This window comes from Haliotis rubra, unplaced genomic scaffold, assembly GCF_003918875.1.
Source record: "Haliotis rubra isolate DU_JTF1 unplaced genomic scaffold, ASM391887v1 Scf101, whole genome shotgun sequence".
Classification (NCBI taxonomy): domain Eukaryota; kingdom Metazoa; phylum Mollusca; class Gastropoda; order Lepetellida; family Haliotidae; genus Haliotis; species Haliotis rubra.
Window position 1 is genome coordinate 601,295 of NW_025764904.1, and position 24,243 is coordinate 625,537.

Genomic DNA, 24,243 nt, shown 5'->3' on the forward strand with positions numbered 1-24,243 from the left:
ACGTCAATAGTCAGTCAGTCCACCATTTCGCTCCAAACACTGTTCAATCCGCCGAGGCATGGAATTTTCAAGATTGTCTATCAGTTCCTCAGATAGCTTGTACCACTTTTCATGAATCACTCGTTTCCAATCTGCAATGTCTTTCGGGCCAACTTTTCCACTTTGTCCTTGATGATTTGCCAGACATTTTCGATGGGGTTCAGGTCTGGTGAAGCAGCCGGAAACCGCACTACCTGAATGCAGTTCCGACGAAGCCAAGCTTCGGTGTAGGCAGACGTGTGTACACAGGCATTATCTTGTTGCATTACATAGGGAATTCTACTCTGTCTGATATTTGCATCTAGCTGTCCCTCTTGCAAAAGCTAACAGTACTTCCTTGAATCAATGCGGCCTGTATTTTCAAGAAGTGGCGTTAATCCAAATTTTCCGATCCCACCCCACACCATCATAGAAGATGAGAACTTTGGGCAAATTTTTTCTCATTTTCCATTTCGACACCATCTTTTCCTTGAAATTCGGAAAAATAGGACCTTCGATTCATCTCTAAAAATAAAAAGGTTGAAAAGTCAGTGTCCCTATTACGCTCACACAACTCCAGTCTTTTCCGCTTGTGCTCTTGCGTCATCAACGGAACCTTTGTCGGCACTTTCTTCATAAGTCCTGATTCTTTTAAACTCCACCTTACAGTCCATTCAGATACTCTAGTACTCCCTAAAGCTGCAGCACGCTCACCCAGTTGTTTTGCCGACCAGTTTGGGTGCACCACCACCAGTTGTGCGAGTCGTGTCCTGTCATTTCCACCGAGTTTACGAGGACGTCCCTATCCCGGCTTGCGCTGCAAAGTGCCGGCAGCTCCAAATCTGTCAATATGTCGGTGAATGGTACTCCAAGGAAGCCCCAATATTTTCCATAACTTCTGAACTGATTTGCACCCTGCTTCATATAAAGCGAGAAGTCGATATTTCACATCAGATTTCGACATGACGTCGGTAACTAGGAAATCGTCTGCTACACCATCATCACGTGACCCAGCCCAAAGACAGGGGAGATAATGCGGAGAATGTCATGCTGTTGTCAGCGGTGCAAAATACTACCCAAACAAGTTCGAATTCACCGCATGGTGACGAAAAAACAACTTTTTGTAAGTGTCTCATTTTTTTTTGCTCGGAGCTATACTCTCTGACACTATGATCTCGGCTGATACTGTCTGCTACTTTCATCACCTATTGTACATCTGTGTCCTGACCTACTTCCTAGCTGTGCTTGCTATCTGATATGTGTAAGCATATATACTGAGTCAAAAAAGAAACTTCACAAAATGTAATTTGAAAAATAATGAATAATTTTTCTCTGATGATACATCTATGTATCTGAAATGGGATCCCTATCTTTCAACTATAGAAAAACGTTAGCAAAACCCACTCAAACCCATCCATTCGTCGTGCAAATGACGTTAGTGCCAAATCAGGTTTTGCACGTGCAGTCGATCACGTGATCTTCGCATCGAAGTTTTTTTCATATGCACGTGTTTGCATTGGCCTCAAGAATTGAAAAAACACATTTAAACCACAGTTCTAACGGTACTTGAAATGCCACGATTGTCAAATGTGCAACATGAACGTGCCGTTGGCATGTTGCAAGCGGAAAGATCAGTTGTTGATGTCGCAAGTGCAATGGGATGCAGCCGTCGTACTGTGTATGACTTGCGAGGTCGTCTGCAACAAACTGGCACCACTTCTGATCGCCCAAGGTCGGGTTGTCCACATGTGACGTCACGAGCAGAAGACCGTCAAATCGTCCTACGTCACCTACGTGACAGATTTCTGCTACACGAACCAGGGCTGAGATGTTTAGAGGTAGACTGTCCTCACAGACCATTCGAAATCGGTTGCGGGCTGCCAATCTCCATTCTCGACGTCCATATCGTGGGCCAATATTGACGCCGTTTCATCAACATCAACATCTGCTATGGGCCCAACGTCACCTCCGATGGACCCAGAGAGACTGGAATCCAGGTTTACCCTCAGATTCGCAGACGGCAGGCATAGAGTCTTGAGACGAGGTTGTGAACGGTATGCCCAATGTTGTGTACAGGAAGTCGACAGATTCGGGGGCGGAACTTGCATGGTGTGGGGTGCTTTCTGTGGGAACAACCGTTCCCGACTTCTGGTCATCCGTGGAAACCTCACGGCTGCTGCTTACCGTGACCAGGTGCTCACCCCTGAACTCGAATGAGTTCCCTGAACTCATGGCCCAGATCTACAGTTCAAGCATGATAATGCTCGGCCGCATACCGCGATGTTGACACGAAATTTCCTTCAAAACGCTGGAATCAACGTCATGGACTGGCCATCGAGGTCCCCTGACCTTAATCCAATAGAGCACGTTTGGGATGCACTTGGGAGAAGGCTTCGTGGTCTTAGGAACCAACCTCAGAATTTGTAGGAACTTGGCGCTGCCTTGCAAGAGGAATGGCGCAGAATCCCCAACCACGTGTTCACAAGCATCAGGCAGTCGATGAGGAGAGGATGTTTGACAGTGGTGAATGCGCTGGGCGGCCATACACGATATTGAACTGAGAAATTTCGCATTTTTATTCTTGTGACTTGACATTCTGTATACCCATGTTTTGGAACGGCGGTTTAGCCTAATGGAACCTATTATGGCACTGTCAGTGTATTGAGTACATCACACAGATCTCAGCAATGAAATAATAACAATTTAACCATCTTACCATCTCTTGTTCTTTTATAGTACCCTGAAGAAAGAATGTGAAGTTTCTTTTTTGACTCAGTATATATGCAACCTGTAATATCCAGCTCCTTGTTATTATATGTGACAGCATACAGCTTGTGAACCTAATAATATGAATGTTATGAAAAAAGGTAAAAGGGTTTGTCAGGAATCAAAGTCAGGCAGTGTGGAAGTTAAAACAGATAAAAGATTGTCAGCAAAATATCGTCAGCCAGATAAGATTGATCTTTGATAGAAAAATAAATGGGGTTGGCGATGAGGGGTGATTGGTTGAAAACTGTTTCAGTAGAAGCTTGAACAAAACTATTCTTCAGACGTGACGAAAAAGACAGTGTCTGCTGTAAATTATACATGGATGTTGTTCTTGAAAAAAATAATTAAAGACACCCTTGGGGTGTCCACAGATGAAAACAAATAGTTAAATATTAACAATGTTTGTCAGTTTGGGCATTCAACCTGAATGACCAGTTTGATATGACTGACATATTGCCAAAAAAAGTATTCACTGACTAATTCATTTGGTCAAATTTGTTTGAGTGTGGTTTCCTTCAGGATGGACAGTTGTGAAAATATCTTTCAGCAAAACAGTACCAGTGATAAAGAATTCATCAACCATTCTTTATCTATTTAGACCTGCTCAGATACCAATGTCAAGCCTAATGTCTGCAGTAAATGACAGTAGAGATTCTCAATTTGAATACAAAAACAGAAATTCAATATACCGTAATGAATATTGCAATGAAATCAGTGTTTCTGAGAAGAGGAAATTTGAAGAAAAAGATGGGCAAATCAATATTGGCTGGAACCCAAATTAACAGCGAAATGTATCGGATCATACTTAAGTAACAGTCTACCCTTAATTAGCAACAGTTAGAAGACATTCTAGAGCTGTGGTAGAAGTCGTCCAAGGCCTATGATGATGTTGGAACATTATATTTCAGAGCTTTCTGTGACTGGGACACCCATGTCTCTCTGTGCAGAATAATATACATCAAATAGTGTCCTTTTGTGATACCAGTGCAATAGAAATGCAATAGTCTTTCAACAAGAAACACTGGCCTTGATAGTTACCTGAAAAACATGCAGCTTTCCTTGTCAAGAATACTTGGACAGGCCAGCAAGATTTTACATGGGTACAGGCCATCAAGACCTGATACCTGGACAGGCCAGCAAGACCTGATACCTGGACAGGCCAGCAAGATCTGACACATGGACAGGCCAGCAAGATCTGACACATGGACAGGCCAGCAATATTTGACATGGGTACAGGCCATCAAGACCTGATACCTGGACAGGTCATCAATATCTGACACATGGACAGGCCAATATGATGTGATATGGTTACAGGCCATCAAGACCTGATACCTGGACAGGCCATCAAGATCTGACACCTGGACAGGACAGCAAGATTTGACATGGGTACAGGCCATCAAGACCTGATACCTGGACAGGACAGCAAGATGTGACACATGGACAGGACAGCAAGATTTGACATGGTTACAGGCCAGCAAGATCTGACACCTGGACAGGACAGCAAGATTTGACATGGGTACAGGCCATCAAGATCTGACACCTGGACAGGACAGCAAGATTTGACATGGGTACAGGCCAGCAAGATCTGACACATGGACAGGCCAGCAATATTTGACATGGGTACAGGCCATCAAGACCTGATACCTGGACAGGCCATCAAGATCTGACACCTGGACAGGACAGCACGATTTGACATGGGTACAGGCCATCAAGAACTGATACCTGGACAGGACAGCAAGATTTGACATGGGTACAGGCCATCAAGATCTGACACCTGGACAGGACAGCAAGATTTGACATGGGTACAGGCCATCAAGAACTGATACCTGGACAGGACAGCAAGATTTGACATGGGTACAGGCCATCAAGATCTGACACCTGGACAGGCCAGCAAGATCTTATTGAACATACTTGGGACATCTTAGAAAGCTATGTATGGTCATCATGTCCATACTCTTGACCGCCTTGAGCAGGTTTAAAATTAGCAGGGTATTTGCCAGTTGTAACATGTTTGACTCATTCTTCAATACCATGACATGGGCAAACTTCATGGGCATTCATGCCAACATTGGGCACACACCTCAGTGAATCTTGTATGGCCAGTGCACAATGGATGGTTGTTGTTAATGCCTTATTTGATTGACGAAATACATGTAGATGACTTCAACTTTCGAGGGATCATCTTTCCCCTTTTCAAACAATATACCAACAGTTTTAGCCTTTCATGTTTATACTTTACAGGTTTTGAGGTACAACTGAGCATTCTCTTTTAATCAAGATTTCAAAGAGTGTCATGAGACACTTTCTCAGAAATTCTTAGGTTACAACATTCAGGGCCATCATAAAGCTTTCAAAACATTTTAGCATAAACATGTCTTACAACTGGTCTTACAATTGTGATGCATCAGTGACAAAAATGATGCCCAAAGATATTCACAATTTTGAGTAGTACCATATCAGGTGAACATTTTACTAGACTTTGCATATGTGTTATACCAGTGAGGCACCTCATGGCATAATATCTATCATTTTGTTCGAAAGACGATAGTGAAGGATTAGTCAGTATCGACAGGTAACAGCTTATTGACCCGTTACAAGATTTATGGCTGTTCAATGCTAGGATTGTCTGAACAATGAGGTGCAGTGGTCACATCTGTCACCAAGGAGAAGTCACATATGCATATGATGTATGTTTATCAGCGTAATATCATGATATAGACGTTGGATGTCAGCTTTATAGCAGGTCAATGATATACAGTGGCGTGACTTGTATGTTTATTCCTTATCAGTGATGTTGTGTTTCATTCTGGGAGTGATGGTAATGTATTTTTTCACTCATTTTGTGTCAGACTGAGTGAGTAATTAATGTTTTGGCTACAGTAAAGCTTTCCAAAACTTTTATGGTAAACAAGTGGAGGACGGTGTTGAAAATGATGTCCAATGCAATACACTATATTGTATTGTACCATGTGTTCCCATGTTTTTAGGTGAACAATTGACTAGCTTTTGTATGTATTCATGATTGATGCTTATTGGTGAGCAGGATATGCTCACCATTTGGCGAACACCTGGTGTCATCACTAATTCATAAACGCATGCTGAAGATATACTCAGTATGGTACAATCAACTCTGCTTTTACAGAGATTTGTTATAGATTTTCAAAGGGTTTTGTCATTTTATTTTACATTGCTGTCAATAATGCTAAAGCTGCACCATTTTGATTGAAGATAATCAAGTCAGGAATTAAAATTTTCAGTTGATACATGAACAAGAATATTGTCATCCTCATCGTTGTCATCAGGGACAATCTGTATAATGTAAAGTACAGATTCATAAAATTGTTTCAGTGGTGTCCTGTTTTGGAATTGGTGCTCTAGAAATGTTCGTTCATTCATTACAAAAGGCAGTGCTTGCTATTCACCTGCATGTAATTAATCGACAATGAGAATTAGTTTTCAAGCAAGTATTACAATGCATTATTCAGTGTTCTTCTAAAATATGGTATTCAGAAATGCCGGTTATGAAAGTCATCACCTTTTGCATTTCATTACATATTCATGTCAGAATATATTCATGGCTAGAATGTTATTTCAGAGTGGTTAGACATTCAATAGCAGAGAATAACGAAGAATAGGCTTTGTTTTCAATTACTTTGTATCTTTACTTGAATGTACATTAAATGAGTCATATGCATTTAAATAACAGAATAGTTGAAAGTAAGACACATAGATATGACATGGATGTAATTTTCTAATGTTGGAAATCTTTTCCAGCTACTTAAAAAAATATACAATAATATAATTTGTGATAATATTGTCCTGATGTAGAGGTTCAAAGAATACGAGAATCAGACCAATTGACAGTTGACAAAGTTCATTCACACTCAAATTGCAAATTGTTTATTGGATATGTCAGATTTTGCAATCTACACTATGTTCATAACAAACAGGCTTTTGATGAACTAAAATATAAAAAAAAGTGTTGTTTGGGTCCTGTCACTTGCCTTGTCACGAAGGCCGTAAACTTTCTCACAGAACTTACGCTTTGATCGATGAGGAAACATTACCACCATGGCAGACATTTTTTACATGTCTTTCTGACCCATTATTCAGCCCTTGTGAAGTTTGGTATGTATCAAATATGGTTGGTTGGTTGGTGTTTAACTCCACACTTTATGGTGGCAGTCCGTAAGTAATCAAGTCTGGACCAGACAATCCAGTGATCAACTGCATGAGCATCGTGCTGCGCAATCGGGATACGATGACATGTGTCAACCAAGTCAGCGAGCCTGACCACCCGATCCCGTTAGTCGCATCTTACGACAAGCATAGTCGCCTTTTGTGGCAAGCATGGGTTGCTGAATACCTATTCTACCCCGGATCTTCACACGGGTCGACTATACTTTGACACTACACTGCCCTGAAGCTAAAATTCCAGCTATTGTGTTTCTAGCAGAAGCTAATTGGATTCGGATCTGGTTTTAAACAATGCCAGTACAGCATACATATTGATATTGTAACCTAAGTCCATTATGAATACCAATCTGATGAGTGTAAATTGGCACCGCGCCCCTGGCTGTGAATACAGAATGATACACAATGCCTTTTAGAAAGTTGTCTAATGCAACATGGTTGGAGCCCATTAGTCATACGCCGATTTCTCATATGGCCACTAGTCATACCGAACGGACTGGTTTAATTAAAACAATAAGGATCAGGCTCCCTACGATACAACGGACTCGTCAGCTTTTATTGTGTGAGATCTTTGACTTTGACTACTCTGCATACCGATTGTTTTGAATATGTTCTTTGAAAAGCAGGGTAGGAATATAATTCCATTTCCGATTAGAATTAAACTATTATGCTTATTTAAGGAAGTATTCTATTTGTTTAAATTCATAGATTGTTTGAGAATAGTGACATATATTGACCTAAGATGGGAGAATTGTCACTTATTCGTCATTATGGGCGGTTTACTCGACATCAAGGTGAGGCACATGACAAGTTTTGTTTCAAGGTCATCTTCACAACAAGAACTCAACAAAGGAACACTGTATTCAATGGCTGTGCGTAGTGAAGGGCTACAGAGGAAGAGTGACAACTGCCGGCAACTATGTCCGCAACAGCACTGCACACAACCACAGCCCTCAGGATCAAGGCTCAGTGAAGTTCATCAGTAACATCAGGAAGTGAGCTGGAGAGGATCCAGAGGATCAAGAAGCCCGAGTGAGAAAAGATGGCACAGTACTGCTGTACGCCCCAGGAAACGGGTGTATTGGAAAAAAACGGGTGAAAAGGAGAGCAGACTCATCAGACTGTAGGGTAAATATCGAGCTGGCCAGAAGACTTCTCTGGAGTTCCTGGATGCTGCTGGATATTCGTATCCGCCAGAGATCTGGGTAGTGAAACTGACTGACTGTATGGTGTACATTAAGAGAAAAGTCAAGATTTTCTTGGTGTAAAATCAGAAGTGCTGAATGTTTATATATTAATGCCTGTTATAAAAATAAATAAAAAGTGCTTGATAAAGTTCTTTTTAGTATATGATCTAGGGCCCCGTTCCACAAAGTGATGACAGCGCTACGACAGCTGGAAGTCTATGTTAAAGTATGGGAGTTATGATCACCTTAGTGCTATGATTGTTATGTGGAACGGGGCCCAGTAACTTTGGTTTATATAAGTTAACAGATGTTCAAATTCATGTCACTGTCTGAAGTTGACAACTGTGAAAAATTGGTTACAACGGTTTTTAAAAAAAAAATAACAGGTGACTACAGAGGCTCATGGCTTCTCAGACTCTGTCCGTATGATAAAGTCGGAATTATACAGCGGACTTCCAGCACATATTTCTTATCATAATGAAAAGTGGTTTGTTGCTTGTGTTCATATTTGGGATTGAAGTTAATACATAGTATTTTTCTAGTACTATGTGCTTAATACATTTCAGATGTGTGTGCATTCATTGTGTATTAGATTCCAATGTAAACGGTAAAAATATTGCTGACAATTCAACCAATTTCAAGTCACTGCAAACGATATTTTAAATTTTGTTTCATTAATACTTTATTTATTTTTGCACCACAGAGAATATAATTTAAAGACTACAAAATAACATAAAATCAAATTCCATTTCTTTTCCTGTTTTCTTGTCTGTATTTACTCTGATCTATGAACAAAAGTGAGTTACAGTCTCTTGAATATCTTATTAATTTGGGGTGGTGGGGTAGCCTAGTGGTTACAGCATCCGCTTGTCACACCAAAGACCTGGGTTTGAATCTCCACATGGGTACAATGTGTGAAGCCAGTGTCCCCCGCTGTGATATTGCTGGAATCTTGCTAAAACTGGCATAAAACTCAACTCACTCACACTTATTAATTTGATAGTTCTATGTTCATAAAAGAGTAGGACCAAAGGATATAATAAAGTCACCATATACTTGGTGTAGATGGTACCTTTATCAGTGATATAAAAAAACTGTATGTCAGAAAATAATAAACTGTGTCATCTGTATGCTAGAAAAACATGCCTGGATCAGTGAGAATCAGTTCAGACAGGAGCTCTTCAAAGACCTTTTCACAATGTATGTTATTGTCCATCCATAGGGACACAATATATACCTATGTGTGCATCCACTTGTGGATAATGCATGTCTTTGTCATCTAAAACCCCCATGTTGTGTTAACTGAGTTACTTAGTCACATTTGTTTCAATGTATTACATTTAGCCATGGCATTACAAGTACACGACATAAGTTACATATAAAAATCCAAGGAAAGACAGCGGCATCATATTTAAGAAAAATATAACTTTGTCTAAACTGAAGAAATGCTGATAGATACGTCCAAAGGGCTATCCATTTTCAAATTACTTGATATTATGACATGCAATACAACTACACAAGAGTCTTCTTCGATCGGGACTAATGCACCTTAATTCGATCAAGTCCATTGTTGACAGTCCCATCCAAGTGTTGATAGCAACTAATATTTTATTGATATGAATTCACTTGATACCCAAAGATATCATTTAAATTTGCTAGGAGATATGTTTCTGTTGCTATGTGATATACATCAATAAATTAATAATTAAAGACATCTAATGCTCAGTTTACAAGGATGTTTAAATAATGATATAATTATGTAACGGGGCTATTACAATAAGTGAATTGATCATGAGGTGATTGTAACTCGTGTATGTCAGCCGAGACGCAGTGTCATAGCGCTAATGATGTTTAAATGATATGCTGATCTGTATTTATTGTCGCTACATAGGGAATAATTAATTTTCAGCGTAGTTAAGATTCTCACACTTAGTTGTTCATACCATATAGTTTTTGTGCTTTTCTGCATTTCAGTTATTATCATAATAATCTCATTTTCATTTAGTGTTAAATGTTACAGAAATTCTGTAAGTTAGGTATGTCAGCGTTAGAACATGGTAAGTGGACATCCAAATACCAGTGTTAAAGCTTTCATGATGTAAAAGTATATGTATTAACTGTTCAACTACTGCTAAAAAGTCTCATAAATATATAAGTAATTTCTATACCCTGAACAAACCTAGTTCAAAATTTCAAGATGGCTGCTCTGCCCTGAGTGACCCGCTCAATAGCTTAAATGTTATCAACTGAGACGTATACACAATAACCATGAACAGCCTACAATATCAGGCAAGCATAGCAAATCATTATAAATGACAAAACAGTTTTTAAGATACATATTTAATCAACAGAATATACTAGCAACTCACAACTTGTCCCGGCTGACGCCATTACAATACATAAGGATGTGTTTGCCACACGTTTCGCAGTGAACCACTGGTTTCCATTTGAGCTTGCAACCAGCCTTTATATACTGGGGGCTGCAATCAATAGCCCTGGCAGGCTGCCAGCCTTGTTGAATTATGCGTGCTCAGTCACAGGAGAGTGCAACATGCTAGCTGATATGTGATAGTCAATTCGGGTAGCAGGGAGCTCGGGTGGAATAAACAAGCTTTAGGCTGTCAATCATGCCTAGAATCCATGTGACCAATCAGGTTAGACGACGTGTGTACTACCCAGGGCTGTGATAGAATTAAGCTTATCTTATGTCCAACACTCTGAGCTATTGTGAAGGCACATAACACAATAGTTGATAAGAGATAGTGAGGCTAAATATATCTTTACAAAGGTCTAACAAAGGTTCGAGTCATTGGGACATGATGTTTGTGGGAGGAGCATGTAATATGGATATTCACCCTTGTCCATGACAAAGTATGTTTAATACTACATGTTTGACAAACGACACAGTGTGAACGAGAACATATCACATGTGGTAGGTGTGATATCACTTCATCTGATGCAATGCACAGCAGACATCGACATGCATGAGCGGTGTCATATTTCAACTCATTCATTTCAGGCGAACACAGAATTGGTCCGAGTGTAAAAGGACTTGTGTGTGGATTTCACCTTGAGGGGATATACAGCTCATCGTCATCAGCTGGCCACCATAAACAGGATAATAACACCGTTTGTCACTGCACAAACCACACTCATGGGTGATTGGCGGAAGTGAAAGGAAGTCCATAGCTTTAGATCGTCAATTGCAGATATCATCCGATCTAACTGGGTCATCCAATGTTCCCGCTGGGCACAAAGTAAACAATTGTAAGTAATGATCTCATGGATTCACCGAATATTTTTTGACTCGTGTAAAATAATGTTTTGTTATTCCACCTCAGGCAGTGATAATGGTGACAGTGTGGAACGTAAGTAACAGTGACATTCATTGCACTTAATTCATTAGCCTTGTACTTGACTTGTATATTTCATGGCTGTCATATCACGTAACCTACAAGTATATAATGACTCTGAATTATCTCTGTCATTATCATTCATTGTTTATGAATGTGCAGTTATGTAAATACCACCATTACACTGTTGTATGTATTATCAAGATATATTTTAAATTGAAAATAGCTGATATTGAAAACAGATCGTTTACACTGACATGATTAATTAATTTACATATCAATTTAATATTTAGCCCCTCTGTCAGCTGTCAGATAAGTGCAAGATGTGACCGATGATATTTATGTTGCTAATAGATTAAGTATACTTCAATGACTGTGCTAACAGCATTTCATATTCAGTGATGGATGTGCCTCATTTGTGTTCATTGTTGGGCAGATGATGTGTTTGCAGTGGACATGTTTTGTTGATTTCCCTAATGCAAGCATTGTAATTGTGTGTTACGGGCTGTTTCTGAATGCAGTGTGGTTTCATTATGTAAATATGATGGTATGATTTTGATGTTTACAGCAAATAACAAAGATCTGAGCTAACCACCTGGCACTGCACATTACAAGTAAGTAATTAAATGACATTCACTGATGACATTGGTACATTTTGTATGTATTCCGGATCCCATGTAGATATTGCCAATGCACTTCCTGAATCTTGTTCAGTTTGATACAACAAATTTCATGAGGCTAGAGCTGTTTCATGAGGAAGTTCCTCTGGATTATTTATGTAAACTACATGAATAGAACATGAAGGAGTGTCTTTCATAACAGTGGAAACAGTACAAATGCCCTGTACACAAAAGTGACCTGTATGTTCATGTTAATTGTGACACTGTGTAACACAAAGCCCCATTTTCCATTCTATTTGTCTCATAATGAACAGGTTGTTAACCCTCTACAGGTGATACCTCTTTTTATCATGACAACAGCTAGAATTTCTCTTGCAAATAGTATTTGATCTTATACATGCAAATTGCAAGCTGCCACTAAACATTTAATGTTATATTGTTACAGATATGATTACTGATCATTGAATATCGGATTGGATCATTTTCATGATCAAAATACATATTTACTGATGTATATATCTAAGGATGAGCGTATAAGTAATATGTTTAAGTAGTTTGAAGATGATATTGATATCCCCCCAGAGAATGACCTATTATTTTTTTCAATCTGGTATCAGCTGTCAAATTAATTTGAAAGTGATACAAGTAACAGTATCCTGATCAATGTATTACTGTCTGTCATAGCGTGCATAGCAAACCCTTCTATTTTTAGATTTCTAAATTTATGAATTTTCAACAAGTCTGGTTGGTGATGCTTTCAACAGCCGTGAGTGACCCATTTGCAGGAGTCAGCTTTATCAGTTATACAAGCTGTACGAAGTAACCCAACCAAAGGCCATTCATTATACAAACATGGCCTTAGTATTGCATGACAACATAAAACTTACTTAGAATAACACTTCATCTTATGTTACAGAGTACATATGAATGTACTTAAGGAATACATGATAATAATGCAAATGAAAAGCTCAAAAAAAACATCTAAAGATAGATCTGTGAGAGTCCTTTGTATGACTGTGACTGTCATAACCCTATGCTTATGAATCACTGTCACATAGTGATGTTACCAGGTGTGCACGGAAGGTGAGCATATATCCTGTCCCATCAGACAAAACACTAAAAAGCAAACCCGTGAACTGTGTAGTATATGGCCTATGGTGCACAATGGTTTGTACGCCTTTCTAATGCAAAGTGAATCTTTGATATATTAGTCAAAGGCAAATATTATGGATGATGTGAATTGCCCTGATGAAGTTTCAGGGAATAGACCTGAAACATTGTGACATACAATAAAGAAGTTTCCATCCATAATAGTTGCCTTTTACTTGAATACCATATTGTAAATGCCTCTCAAAAACCTTTTGATATTTTGTTGCAAATTATCATACTGTAAACTGGCATAATAAGCGAACGCTTGTTCAACAGAGTAACAATATATTTGGCCTACTAAGTACAACAGAGTAACAATATATTTGGCCTACTATGTTCAACAGAGTAACAATATATTTGGCCTACTATGGACATATAGAATGATTCGTTTGCTATTATGCTGCAGAATGATTTTGATAAATATTTTTGGCAATTTGTCAAACAGTACTCATTTGTTCAGCAAACATTTGTTCAGTAACGTTACAAAGTATTTGGTTTACCATGTACAAGTAGAATGATTCGTTTGCTATTCTACTACAGAATGAATTGGTTGAATATTTGTTGCAAATTATTAAGCAGTAAACTTGTGTATCAAATGAAAAAATTTCACTCTAAAGCACAAGGTATTTGGCATACATGTACAATGACCTCTAGGCCTCAATACAGAATGAACTGGTTATATTATTAATGCAAACTATCAAACAGCAAATTTACATATTCCTGATACTTTGCTGTTCAAATTGTGTTCAAGGGAAAACAATACTGTGACTTTGAATACTTATGTGTTTGTTACCTTGAATGCAGCAAGGTAACAATTCATGGAGTAATCACAGCTTACAGTGAATTAAACAGTATTCAGCATGGTTTCTTTGTTATAATATGAAACACCTGACAAAACTTGATCTGTTGGTTACTATTACAACAAACAATTTGATTAATGACTGTGAAATGATATGTTGGTGTTTTTGAAATGAAGAACAACAAAGGCAAGATACTTGATGCCTGTATTGTGACTATAAAATGTTAGCAGGAAGTAGGAAACATTCACTATCAAAATACAATTTTCTCCACTAGAAAGCCAGTGCCAAAGCAATTTAATGTGAATGAGGTGAGATAAATGGCTTGGATATTGTCATTTGAATTTGTTTTGAATGAAATGTTGAAATATACCTCAAACAACTCTACCGTTTAAATTTTTCTCACAACTTAAAGAGAAAAAGTAATGCAAGCTCCCTACCACTATGAACATAGCTTCTTTCTTTGCTGAAAATGATTCTTGTAGGTTCTTTATTTACATTTACTCTAGTAATTATTCAGGAGTTTTAAAATTATAATTGTTTGACAAAAAGGTTAAACAGATAAAAGGATTTGTTAAGTGATTTTTGTTTGAGTGCTCTGATTTTGTTTAGATTAAAACTGAAGGTTTTCATAATTAATACCTTTGTTACTCTGTTCACATGTTATTGTATTTTCGACATTGCACAAATCTGAACTGTCTTCACAGAATGAATATTATATTTAAATGACTTTCTACCTGTACACTGAGCAAGAATATAAGTTTACCAGGTCATGCTCAAAAGCCAGGTTTTGTTCACTTGTCATATTGGATCTAAACTGTGTCATTCAACAAAAAAATTGTTTGGCTCATTTTGTTTTGTTGAGCCAAATGGTTACATAGTTTCACTCATGCAGACTAGTCTCTATTTCCCTCTTTGACATATTATATCATGCGAAGCACATTGTTTGTGTCCCATATGTTGTGGTACAGCTGAATCATGCTATTAGTCATATGGCAGTCAATTACTTGCTCTTGAGTGGAAACAAGTGTCAGTCACGATCACTACTTTTTTTATTGAAGAGAAGTATATAATGACACGGCCTGAGCATATGAAGCATGGATTATCTACCCAAACAGATTCTGTCAGCCAACTAGCACGGAAATTTTTGAATGGATCACTGAAAGTGACTGATGATGCCAGCTATTTGTGAAAAGGGTAAGCAGGTTGTGGCGCTAGCAACTCTGATATTTGTGTAAGAAAATAAGTCATACGTTGCCTGGCACCCGACACTTTCTCAACTAAGATTGCAAAGTATCCCTATCACCAATTTCAAGGATTCTAAATGTGCAGAACTAAGTTTTGAGATGCCAACTATCAATCCTTTCACATGTTCTTACTTGCATAGCTAAGATTCCAAAGTATCCCTATCACCAATTTCAAGGGATCTAAATCTGCAGAACTAAGGTTCCAGAGGACCAGTATCACAAATATCAAGGATTCTAAATGTGCAGAACTAAGATTCAAGATGCCACCTATCACCAATTTCAAAGGATGTTAACCTGCAGAACCAAGATTCAAGATTCCACCTATCGCCAATTTCAAAGGATGTTAACCTGCAGAACTAAGATTCAAGATTCCACCTATCGCCAATTTCAAAGGATGTTAACCTGCAGAACTAAGATTCAAGATGCCACCTATCGCCAATTTCAAAGGATGTTAACCTGCAGAACTAAGATTCAAGATGCCACCTATCGCCAATTTCAAAGGATGTTAACCTGCAGAACTAAGATTCAAGATGCCACCTATCGCCAATTTCAAAGGATGTTAACCTGCAGAACTAAGATTCAAGATGCCACCTATCACCAATTTCTAGTTGTCTTAGCCTGCAGAACTAAGGTTCCAAAGAAGCCCTATCACCAATTTCTAGTTGTCTTAGCCTGCAGAACTAAGGTTCCAGAGAAGCCCTATCACCAATTTCTAGTTGTCTTAACCTGCAGAACTAAGGTTCCAGAGGATCCTTATCACAAATTTCAAATGTCCTTACGTTAAGGTTTCAGAGAACCACAATTTTAAGGGCCCTTACTGGACTTGTGTTAGTCCTGTTACAGTATTATACTGTAAGATTTATTCATTATGGCGGCATAAAACCATGCTCACTCCAAAGTAAAGATCCAGGTTAGAATTAGTCTTCTGATCAACCCATGCTTAGCAACTAAAATGATCAAGTAGTCGGGATCCATCAAGCTCAACTGCATGAATTGATTGTTCCAATCACTGGATTTTAATGTACAGCCTTACAGACAGTTACAATATAGTTTGAATGTTGCTGAGGGTGGTCTTAAACAGCCAACAAACAAATGTGAATACAGCCTGAACCTATGACATATTTTTTTGTTATATATGTCAATTGTTAACTGAATTCAGCACCGTCTGGCTTGTTCAGTATGCCACATATTTCAGCCTGAAGCTATGACATTTATTTTTTGGTTTTATATGTCAATTGTTAACTGAATTCAGCACCGTCTGGCTTGTTCAGTATGCCACATAATTCAGCCTGAAGCTATGACATTTATTTTTTTGTTATATATGTCAATTGTTAACTGAATTCAGCACCGTCTGGCTTGTTCAGTATGCCACATAATTCAGCCTGAAGCTATGACATTTATTTTTTTGTTATATATGTCAATTGTTAACTGAATTCAGCACCGTCTGGCTTGTTCAGTATGCCACATAATTCAGTCAAAAGCTATGACAGTCAATATTGTTGTTGTATATGTCATCTATCTAGCATATGCATTGTCCTCTGGCTTGTTCGGGGCGATGGGGTAGCCTAGTAGTTAAAGCATCTGCTCGTTGCGCCAAAGACCCGGGTTCAATTCCCCACATTGGAACTATATGTGAAGCCCATTTCTGGTGTCCCCGTGATATCTCTGGAATATTGCTAGAAGCGGCGTAAAACCATACATACTCACACTTGTTCAATATGCCACATAATTCAGCCTGGATCAGCTACACTAAATAGCAATATTGTCAATGTTACTCGTTATGTGTATGCATCACTCATTTGACATGCCACGTAATTCAGCAAGGGCAACACACTAAATATTGATATCAGATATGCCAGTTGTTCAGTGCATGCATTACCATCTGGCCTTTTGAATAGGCTTCATTATGTCACGTCAGCATGGAGCACAAACATTCAATATTTGTGTTGTAAATGACTATTAAATAATTGTCCCAAAATACAGAATTTGTGTATACGAACATTGAAATATATAGACTAATTCCATTCAGTTGTAGAGACACAAGTGCTGTATAAAACACAAGTGTTATACACAACACAAGCATGGATGAGACACAAGCCTTTTATACAACACAACCGTTGTATAGAGCACAGCATCATATAAAAACTCAAGCATTATATAAAAGACAAGCATATAAAATACAATGGCTGTATGAAACCTAGACATTTTATAAAACACAAGCGCTGTATAAAAATGATTAATGAGTTGACTTGTGTGATGCTTGCTCTTAATTATGATTATGGTTTATGGTCCAAAGCTGAATGTAGTTTAATCCCCACTGTGACAAATGTAATGATTTACCTCAAAATTAGGCCTTGATACTGATCAAAAAACTAATCTTACCGTAGAACATGTGGTTCTTACATATATGGATAGATCGTTCACAATGGACTATTGTATAAGTCCCCACCATATTTCTGTATATTATGTATAGTATATATAGGTTATCCTCTTTTCACATTTCACAGTCCTGATATTACACCTGATAGTGATATACTTTTTGTCCAAATGTAGAGATAATATTACAGTCATGTTATATGATACACTCGGCCTTATCACCCTGCATGTGTTTACTATGTAGCATACAGTTGCTGTCACCTTGTATGATACTTTTCCTGTTGCTGGGAGATCCTAGAGATAGGCACTTTTCTAGCACTTGGCCAAGGATTGGATACAGCAGTCAGTGACTTCTTATGTGATAAATGAAGTAGTGAAACTCAGTGTCAGCCATTATGATTTGTGAGTAAACAGTAAGCTTGCTATCATTATAATTTCACTACAGTCTACAAGTGAACTTTGGCGTCAGTTAAAATCAGCAGTGAATAATCATGTGTAGAAATAGTTGGGGAGTCCATCATCGTTCATGAGTAACAAACTGCACCATTCTTCTACCAGAGTTCCATGAGGCCAGTATAGTACCTCTGCTACCGGCAGTCAGCATGTGATCATTTGTCCATTCAAGACATTGCACATGTCCCTTTTAATTTCAGAATTGCATTTGTTCACAAACAGGAGAAAAATCTGATTACGTGATGTGCAAATTAGCCTGTGGCAGTGATGTCGAGCTAAGCCATCACTGCACTGGAATGTGAAACATAATTAACAAACATCAACTATTCCCTCCAGCATATCACAAACATAGCTACCTGTACAAGAGATGGCAATGTTTGTCCAAAATTTCAAAGAGCACATGAGAGTATATGATTATAAAATGTGTCAGATACAGTTTACAGCTGTTACAAGGATGTGGTGCCATTTGCCAGTTTTACTGCCATTGTCACATGTTATAGGTTTATGATTTTGAAGATTCACTGTCTTCCACAGCTGTTGGACAGGAAGTCCTTTTTAAATGTCATCATCATTAAATATATTAAAATATGCATTTTACCAAGTCCTTCTTCCTGTCTTCTTACCTCTAGTTATTGCTTTGTACTTGTGTTCTCATCTCTTCCTGACATTCTTCCATCATGAACAGGCTGAATTCTGGAACACTCTGAAACAGTCTGAACTCTGGACCACCATCAACTGAGGTCAAAACAACAAGCCATAGAAGTGAGTTGGGACTGACATCACTATGAACAGTATGATGAGGATGTGCCAGCAGTGGTTCTGTTTGAGGAACATTATTTCGATAACTGCGAATTTGCTCTGTCTTGGTTTGATATGGGTCACAGTAGTTTTGATGATTTGCAATATATGTAAGTTGTCATTTGCAGATGGTAGAGTCATTTTTATTAGATATGAACTCATTGTTGATCATATTACAGTAAGTAAATTCTGTAAATGTAGAAAGACAGAGACTCATCCAACACATGGATCAGATTATTCCAAAATGATGTTGTTTAAGTTCAGTCACAGATTTTTGAGATGAATTTTATGAAAACACATTCAATATTTGTTCAGATGGTCTTGATGACTTGATTTCAAGGTTTTCAAAATGTTACTAGCAGGAAACAATTACAGCCACCACCTGTGTTGATGTCAGGGTTTGTGATATATGTATGTTGATAAAAGTCAATATTCCTCGTACACAATTGTGATCCCAGCCTTAAACAACAGCTTGCTAATGACAAACACTGCCTCACTAATATCACTGGAAAATTAAAGGCTGTTATTTGCTTGAGGATTAATATATACAACACAAAGCAATCTTCTGCTATTTACTATAGAATTACTAGTAGACCTGCTAGATAAAATAAGTATATCTTATACAGTTTGTTATACAAATGATTAGTGTGTATTGATACAACTAGCCTCGACCTTGATACTGATGGTTATTAACCAGATTGCTTCAATATGATATGTTTTGCATTATATTAAGTTTTAAACAGGGAAATTCAAATATTCCATAATTATCCAAACAACATTCATCTGCATTAGGAAATGTGTATTTTTCTTGGTAGAAATCTAATCTATTCAGATGGAATCTTTGAAAATCTGGCTGTGAATTGGTCTTGAGCACATCATGTTTGTTGTGAACAGTCACTGATGCGACCATGTGTATCCCAGTCTGTGTATCCCTTCTGGGTAGACTGAGGCTCATGATGTCAATTAATGGCTTGTTTGGCCCAGACTCAAATTGGTACAGACTGCCAGCATATAGCTTGAATATTGCTATCATTCAAATGGAAGTGATAATGCTGTCAGATGTCACTCTAATGCAGACATATGCAATTCTTGACATGAATGACACAACATGTCTATTGCCCGTGAGTTTAGAATCTTGGGGATTCAAGGTTTAAGTAGTTTTGTTTGACATACAAGGTGACTTTACAGATTGTGTGGTGCGACTCATTATCCTGGTTGTTTGTGTCAGTATGGATAGAGAATGCTATTCATAATATCAGTCGCTGATCTATCTGGTCCAAGTATTGCTATCATTGGCAAAAAAATGCTGTTGGTTTGGCATCATGAATATCAATACATTTCACCCTGTTTGCTCTGATATACTGACATACAGTTCCTCCTGACAAGACATGTTTGCTGTTGCTATGAACCCTTTTGATCCTTACTTACACCAGATTAGACATGTTCTGATGTGATAAGACATAATTGGCATCAGTGGGACCATCCAGGTGCCTTACACCTGATGGCTCTCATGTCAATAAATACCACCAACAAAAAGACACCTGATTGGTTAAACATTCTGAACTTAACGTACCCACCAAACATGATTGGTTATGCAGTTATATCAGTATGTGACAATATATTGCCTGAAGACATTCTAAATTGAAACCTGAATAACTGGACATAATTGATTAAGCACCTGGAATATCTGTTCTATCTAATTGGCTGAACATGTTTTGAAGTGAAATGTCGCTCAACACTTTGTTCTGAGCTAATATGTCCCCTTTCAAGTTTAATGATTGGTTATGCAGTTGGAATATCTGTTCCAGACACCTGATTGGCTAAGCATGTTCTTAGTTAAAATGTTGCCAATGAAGTAATGATTAGGTAAGCAGTTGGAATATCTGTTCTAGACACCTGATTGGTTGAACATGTTCCTAGCTAAAATGTCGCCTATGAAGTAATGATTAGTTAAGCAGTTGGAATATCTGTTCTGGACAACTGATTGGCTGAACATGTGCTGAAGTGAAATGTCGCTCAACAACTTATCATTGGTTGAGCAGTTAAAATATCAGTATGAGACACCTGATTGTCTGAACATGTTCTTAGCTAAAATGTTGCCTATCAAATTATGATTGGTTAAGCAGTTGGAATATCTGTTCTAGACACCTGATTGGCTGAAGATGTTTTCACTGAACACTAGACTAGTTGTTACAATGGAAACATATGGGCTTTCCATGTGACTGGCTAAAATTACACCACTGATTAGATAACACATCTTGAAGTGAAATGTCGTCCAACATAACACTATTTAGAAATAATAATATATAGATGAACAACTTCTATATATATAGAAAAATGTTTGGAATTTTTTAATGTAGACCTGTTCAATGAAACCCATCAACATCATCTACTTGAGCATGTTATTCTATAAACATCAATGCTTAATGAATGTTTGTATTCATATTTTTTCACAATGTATGAAGAAAGGTTAAAAAAAACCCTGAAGATACATTCATAAAGTGTTATGTTCTTGTTATGAAAATTGTATATTTTGCCATTACATTTGGAGAATCAGACAATGATTAATTCATCTTTATCACTATCTGTGAAATTTGTTTGTGCTGTAATGTTTGTTGAAAAATTTATAATAGTTGGGATCAAGGAAATTTTCAGCATAGGAAAACTGTTTGTTTTACAAGTCACATAAGTTTGTGTGCAGTTTCTCACGGTTAGATTCTTCATGTTAAACTGACCTGTAACATTTCAGCAGTGTTTGAAAGCATTACACCTCAACTGGCATAGAGTAAACAACAAAAGAAACTTGACACAGTGAATGTTCTGGTTGAGGTGTGTGTATCCTAGCGTTACGTTTGTACAGGCACCAGTGTGACCAATATGATGAGACATGAACATGAATACACCCAGGCAAAGCATTCAACCTGTGATCATTGTTGTCAATGTGCAAGAGTCCTTTCATTTGGTTGCTCATAGAAAAGTCAGATGTGTTCTTGCAGCTAAGGAAATTTGAGATTTTCGATCATGAGGGCGAATACCTGACAGAACACCAGGTAAATATTCTTTCATGATCAAATGATATTTTGTATGGTGAAACGAATTCTTCCATGTGGAAATAACTAGTGAAACCCAACATTATGGTTTGAATGTGGTTAGTAAGATTGAAACATTCCTGAGATTTTAGTTTCAACCCAGCCAGAAAATGCACTATCATGTCACTGGATTGTTTACAGGCCACTGTCGTTAGGCAGAAGTACTGCCATATTGCATTAGGCAAACCCTTAATACTATGTGTAAATTGAATGAATTTTTGAGGCAACTGGTAGATCAGGACAGACTTAAGCTTTACACGAACACTGTTTTTTACGAAATATATTTTTAACACTAGTTTTCCTCTTACTGGCAATAGAATCTGTTCCAGCAGATGATTTAGACTGATTACAGTCTAGTACTGATCTTTTGTATTGTCCTTTTGTTACAAGGTATGTGTGTTGTGTTTAATGTTCTAGTTTTTTAAGTCTTTGATCAGTAGTACCAGGAAATATAAATATCTCACATGTGAGCAGAAATGCAGAAAATGACCTTATATAGTCAACATCAAATAACAGTAAGGCCTTTCATTTGACTTATTTTTGCTTTCATAATTTCTGAATTACACATTATATTTTTAACAGAATATGATTTATTTTTCTACAAAATTCAGACAGTAATATTTACATGTTAATGCTTACAGTTAATTTTTTAAACAGTTGCTTATATATATTTTTACAAGCTACTGAACTGTGGCGGAATTTGTATGTCGCACGGATTGGTTATCATACTGCGGATGACAGATAATGTCTCAGCACGTAATATTAAGGTAATGTGAAGTTTTGACTTACAGCCCACTGAACAGGTTTCCTAACTGGGATACTGAAAAGTGTCTCTTGTGCATGTTCTGCCACATTTCTCAAATATGCCATGGTTACAGCTGGAAATAGGTAGTCAATGCCAGAAAATAATCAGTCTTGATTATCTGCGCAAAGAATGAGTGAGTATGGTTTTATGCTGCTTATTTGTATTTCACTGGGTTCCATCCACAAGGTGCATGCTCAAGGTGTTAACAATAGTCACAGGTGAGAGGTTCAAGGAAGGAGATGGTCACTGGGGATAGAACTTTCTGAAGAGAAAGGTTTTTAGGCTGGTTTTGAATGTCTCAAGGGTGGGGGATTCTTTAATGTTCTGAGGTAGTGAGTTCCATAACTGAGGTGCTGCTACTTGAAACAATCTGTTGCTGTAGGATTTTAGTCTTGAGTTTGGTACTGCAAGTAGGCGTTGATTTTCAGACCTTAGACATTGTGAAGGCTGGTACGGAGAGATCAGTTCTGATAGATAGCTCGGTGCTGTACCATTCAAACATTGGTAGGCAAAACCACAAGATCTTAATGTGAATCCGTGCTTCTATTGGGAGCCAGTGTAGGGACATCAGTATCTGTGTTATGTGGCATCTTTTTGTTGCATGACTCGCAATATGAGCTGCCATATTCTGTACCTTCTGGAGTCTGTTCAGCAGTTATTGACTCAAACCGTACAAAAGACATTTGCTGCAGTCAATTCAGGACATCACGAGTTGTTAGACTAGTGTCTTTGTTACGTCTGTGGTAATACGATGGCGGATATTACCAATGCTTCTTAAATTGAAGTAGCAGGTCTGGCACACTTGATTGTCAAAAATGACACCCAACTTTTTTGCTTTGTCGCCGAATGGTATGAAAATAATCCTTTGTTCAATGTATTTTCACACACAGAAGTAGCTTTAGAAATCTTGCAAATACAAATCCAGAGTGAACCAGCCCCTAAACATTGGCTGACGTCGTTTATTCAGAAACACACCTCTGTACATGTGAAAACCTGTTAAAACTAGTTTGGAAAGTTGAAGGCTGTAGTTTATGGAGCATGCCTACAGTGCATCAATGTATTTTGTTTGTTGAACACAGTTCCTGTTGGGTAATTTCATTTTATCATTTATTACATAATGATGCAGAGTATATGTGCATGTCCGTGTAAAAAGATAAATGATGTGCACTTTAACGTTTTACTTTAGTGACAAAGAGACCACAAGGACATAACTTGTACAATTTATCGAATGCATTTGAAGTGGTTGGTTCTATTTTGCTTCACAGTAGGTGTGTCTTTTATTAGAAATAGCAGTGCTCTCAACTCTGTTTATCAAGTACTTTCAAGTTTCCTTTCCTGAGAGTCAAGCATGAATTGTTCGGTTAAATTAAGGGTTTGCTTCAATACTT

At 37.8% G+C, this 24,243-nt stretch overlaps 1 protein-coding gene across 7 annotated transcripts in view; it reads left to right on the forward strand.

Moving 5' to 3' along the window:
* Nucleotides 1-24,243, forward strand: part of LOC124268474 (serine-rich adhesin for platelets-like) — a 102,643-nt gene that overhangs the window by 22,331 nt on the left and 56,069 nt on the right. Inside the window, exons 1-3 of one of the 7 annotated variants that reach the window (XM_046703491.1) lie at nt 5,541-5,605; nt 11,188-11,435; nt 12,090-12,135. The gene's annotated coding sequence lies outside the window, so the exon portion shown is untranslated. Of the gene's footprint in view, nt 1-5,540; nt 5,606-10,724; nt 10,823-10,902; nt 11,436-12,089; nt 12,136-22,787; nt 22,989-24,243 lie in introns of those variants that run through there. The other 6 variants (XM_046703485.1, XM_046703470.1, XM_046703465.1 and 3 more) reach the window with 6 other exon arrangements.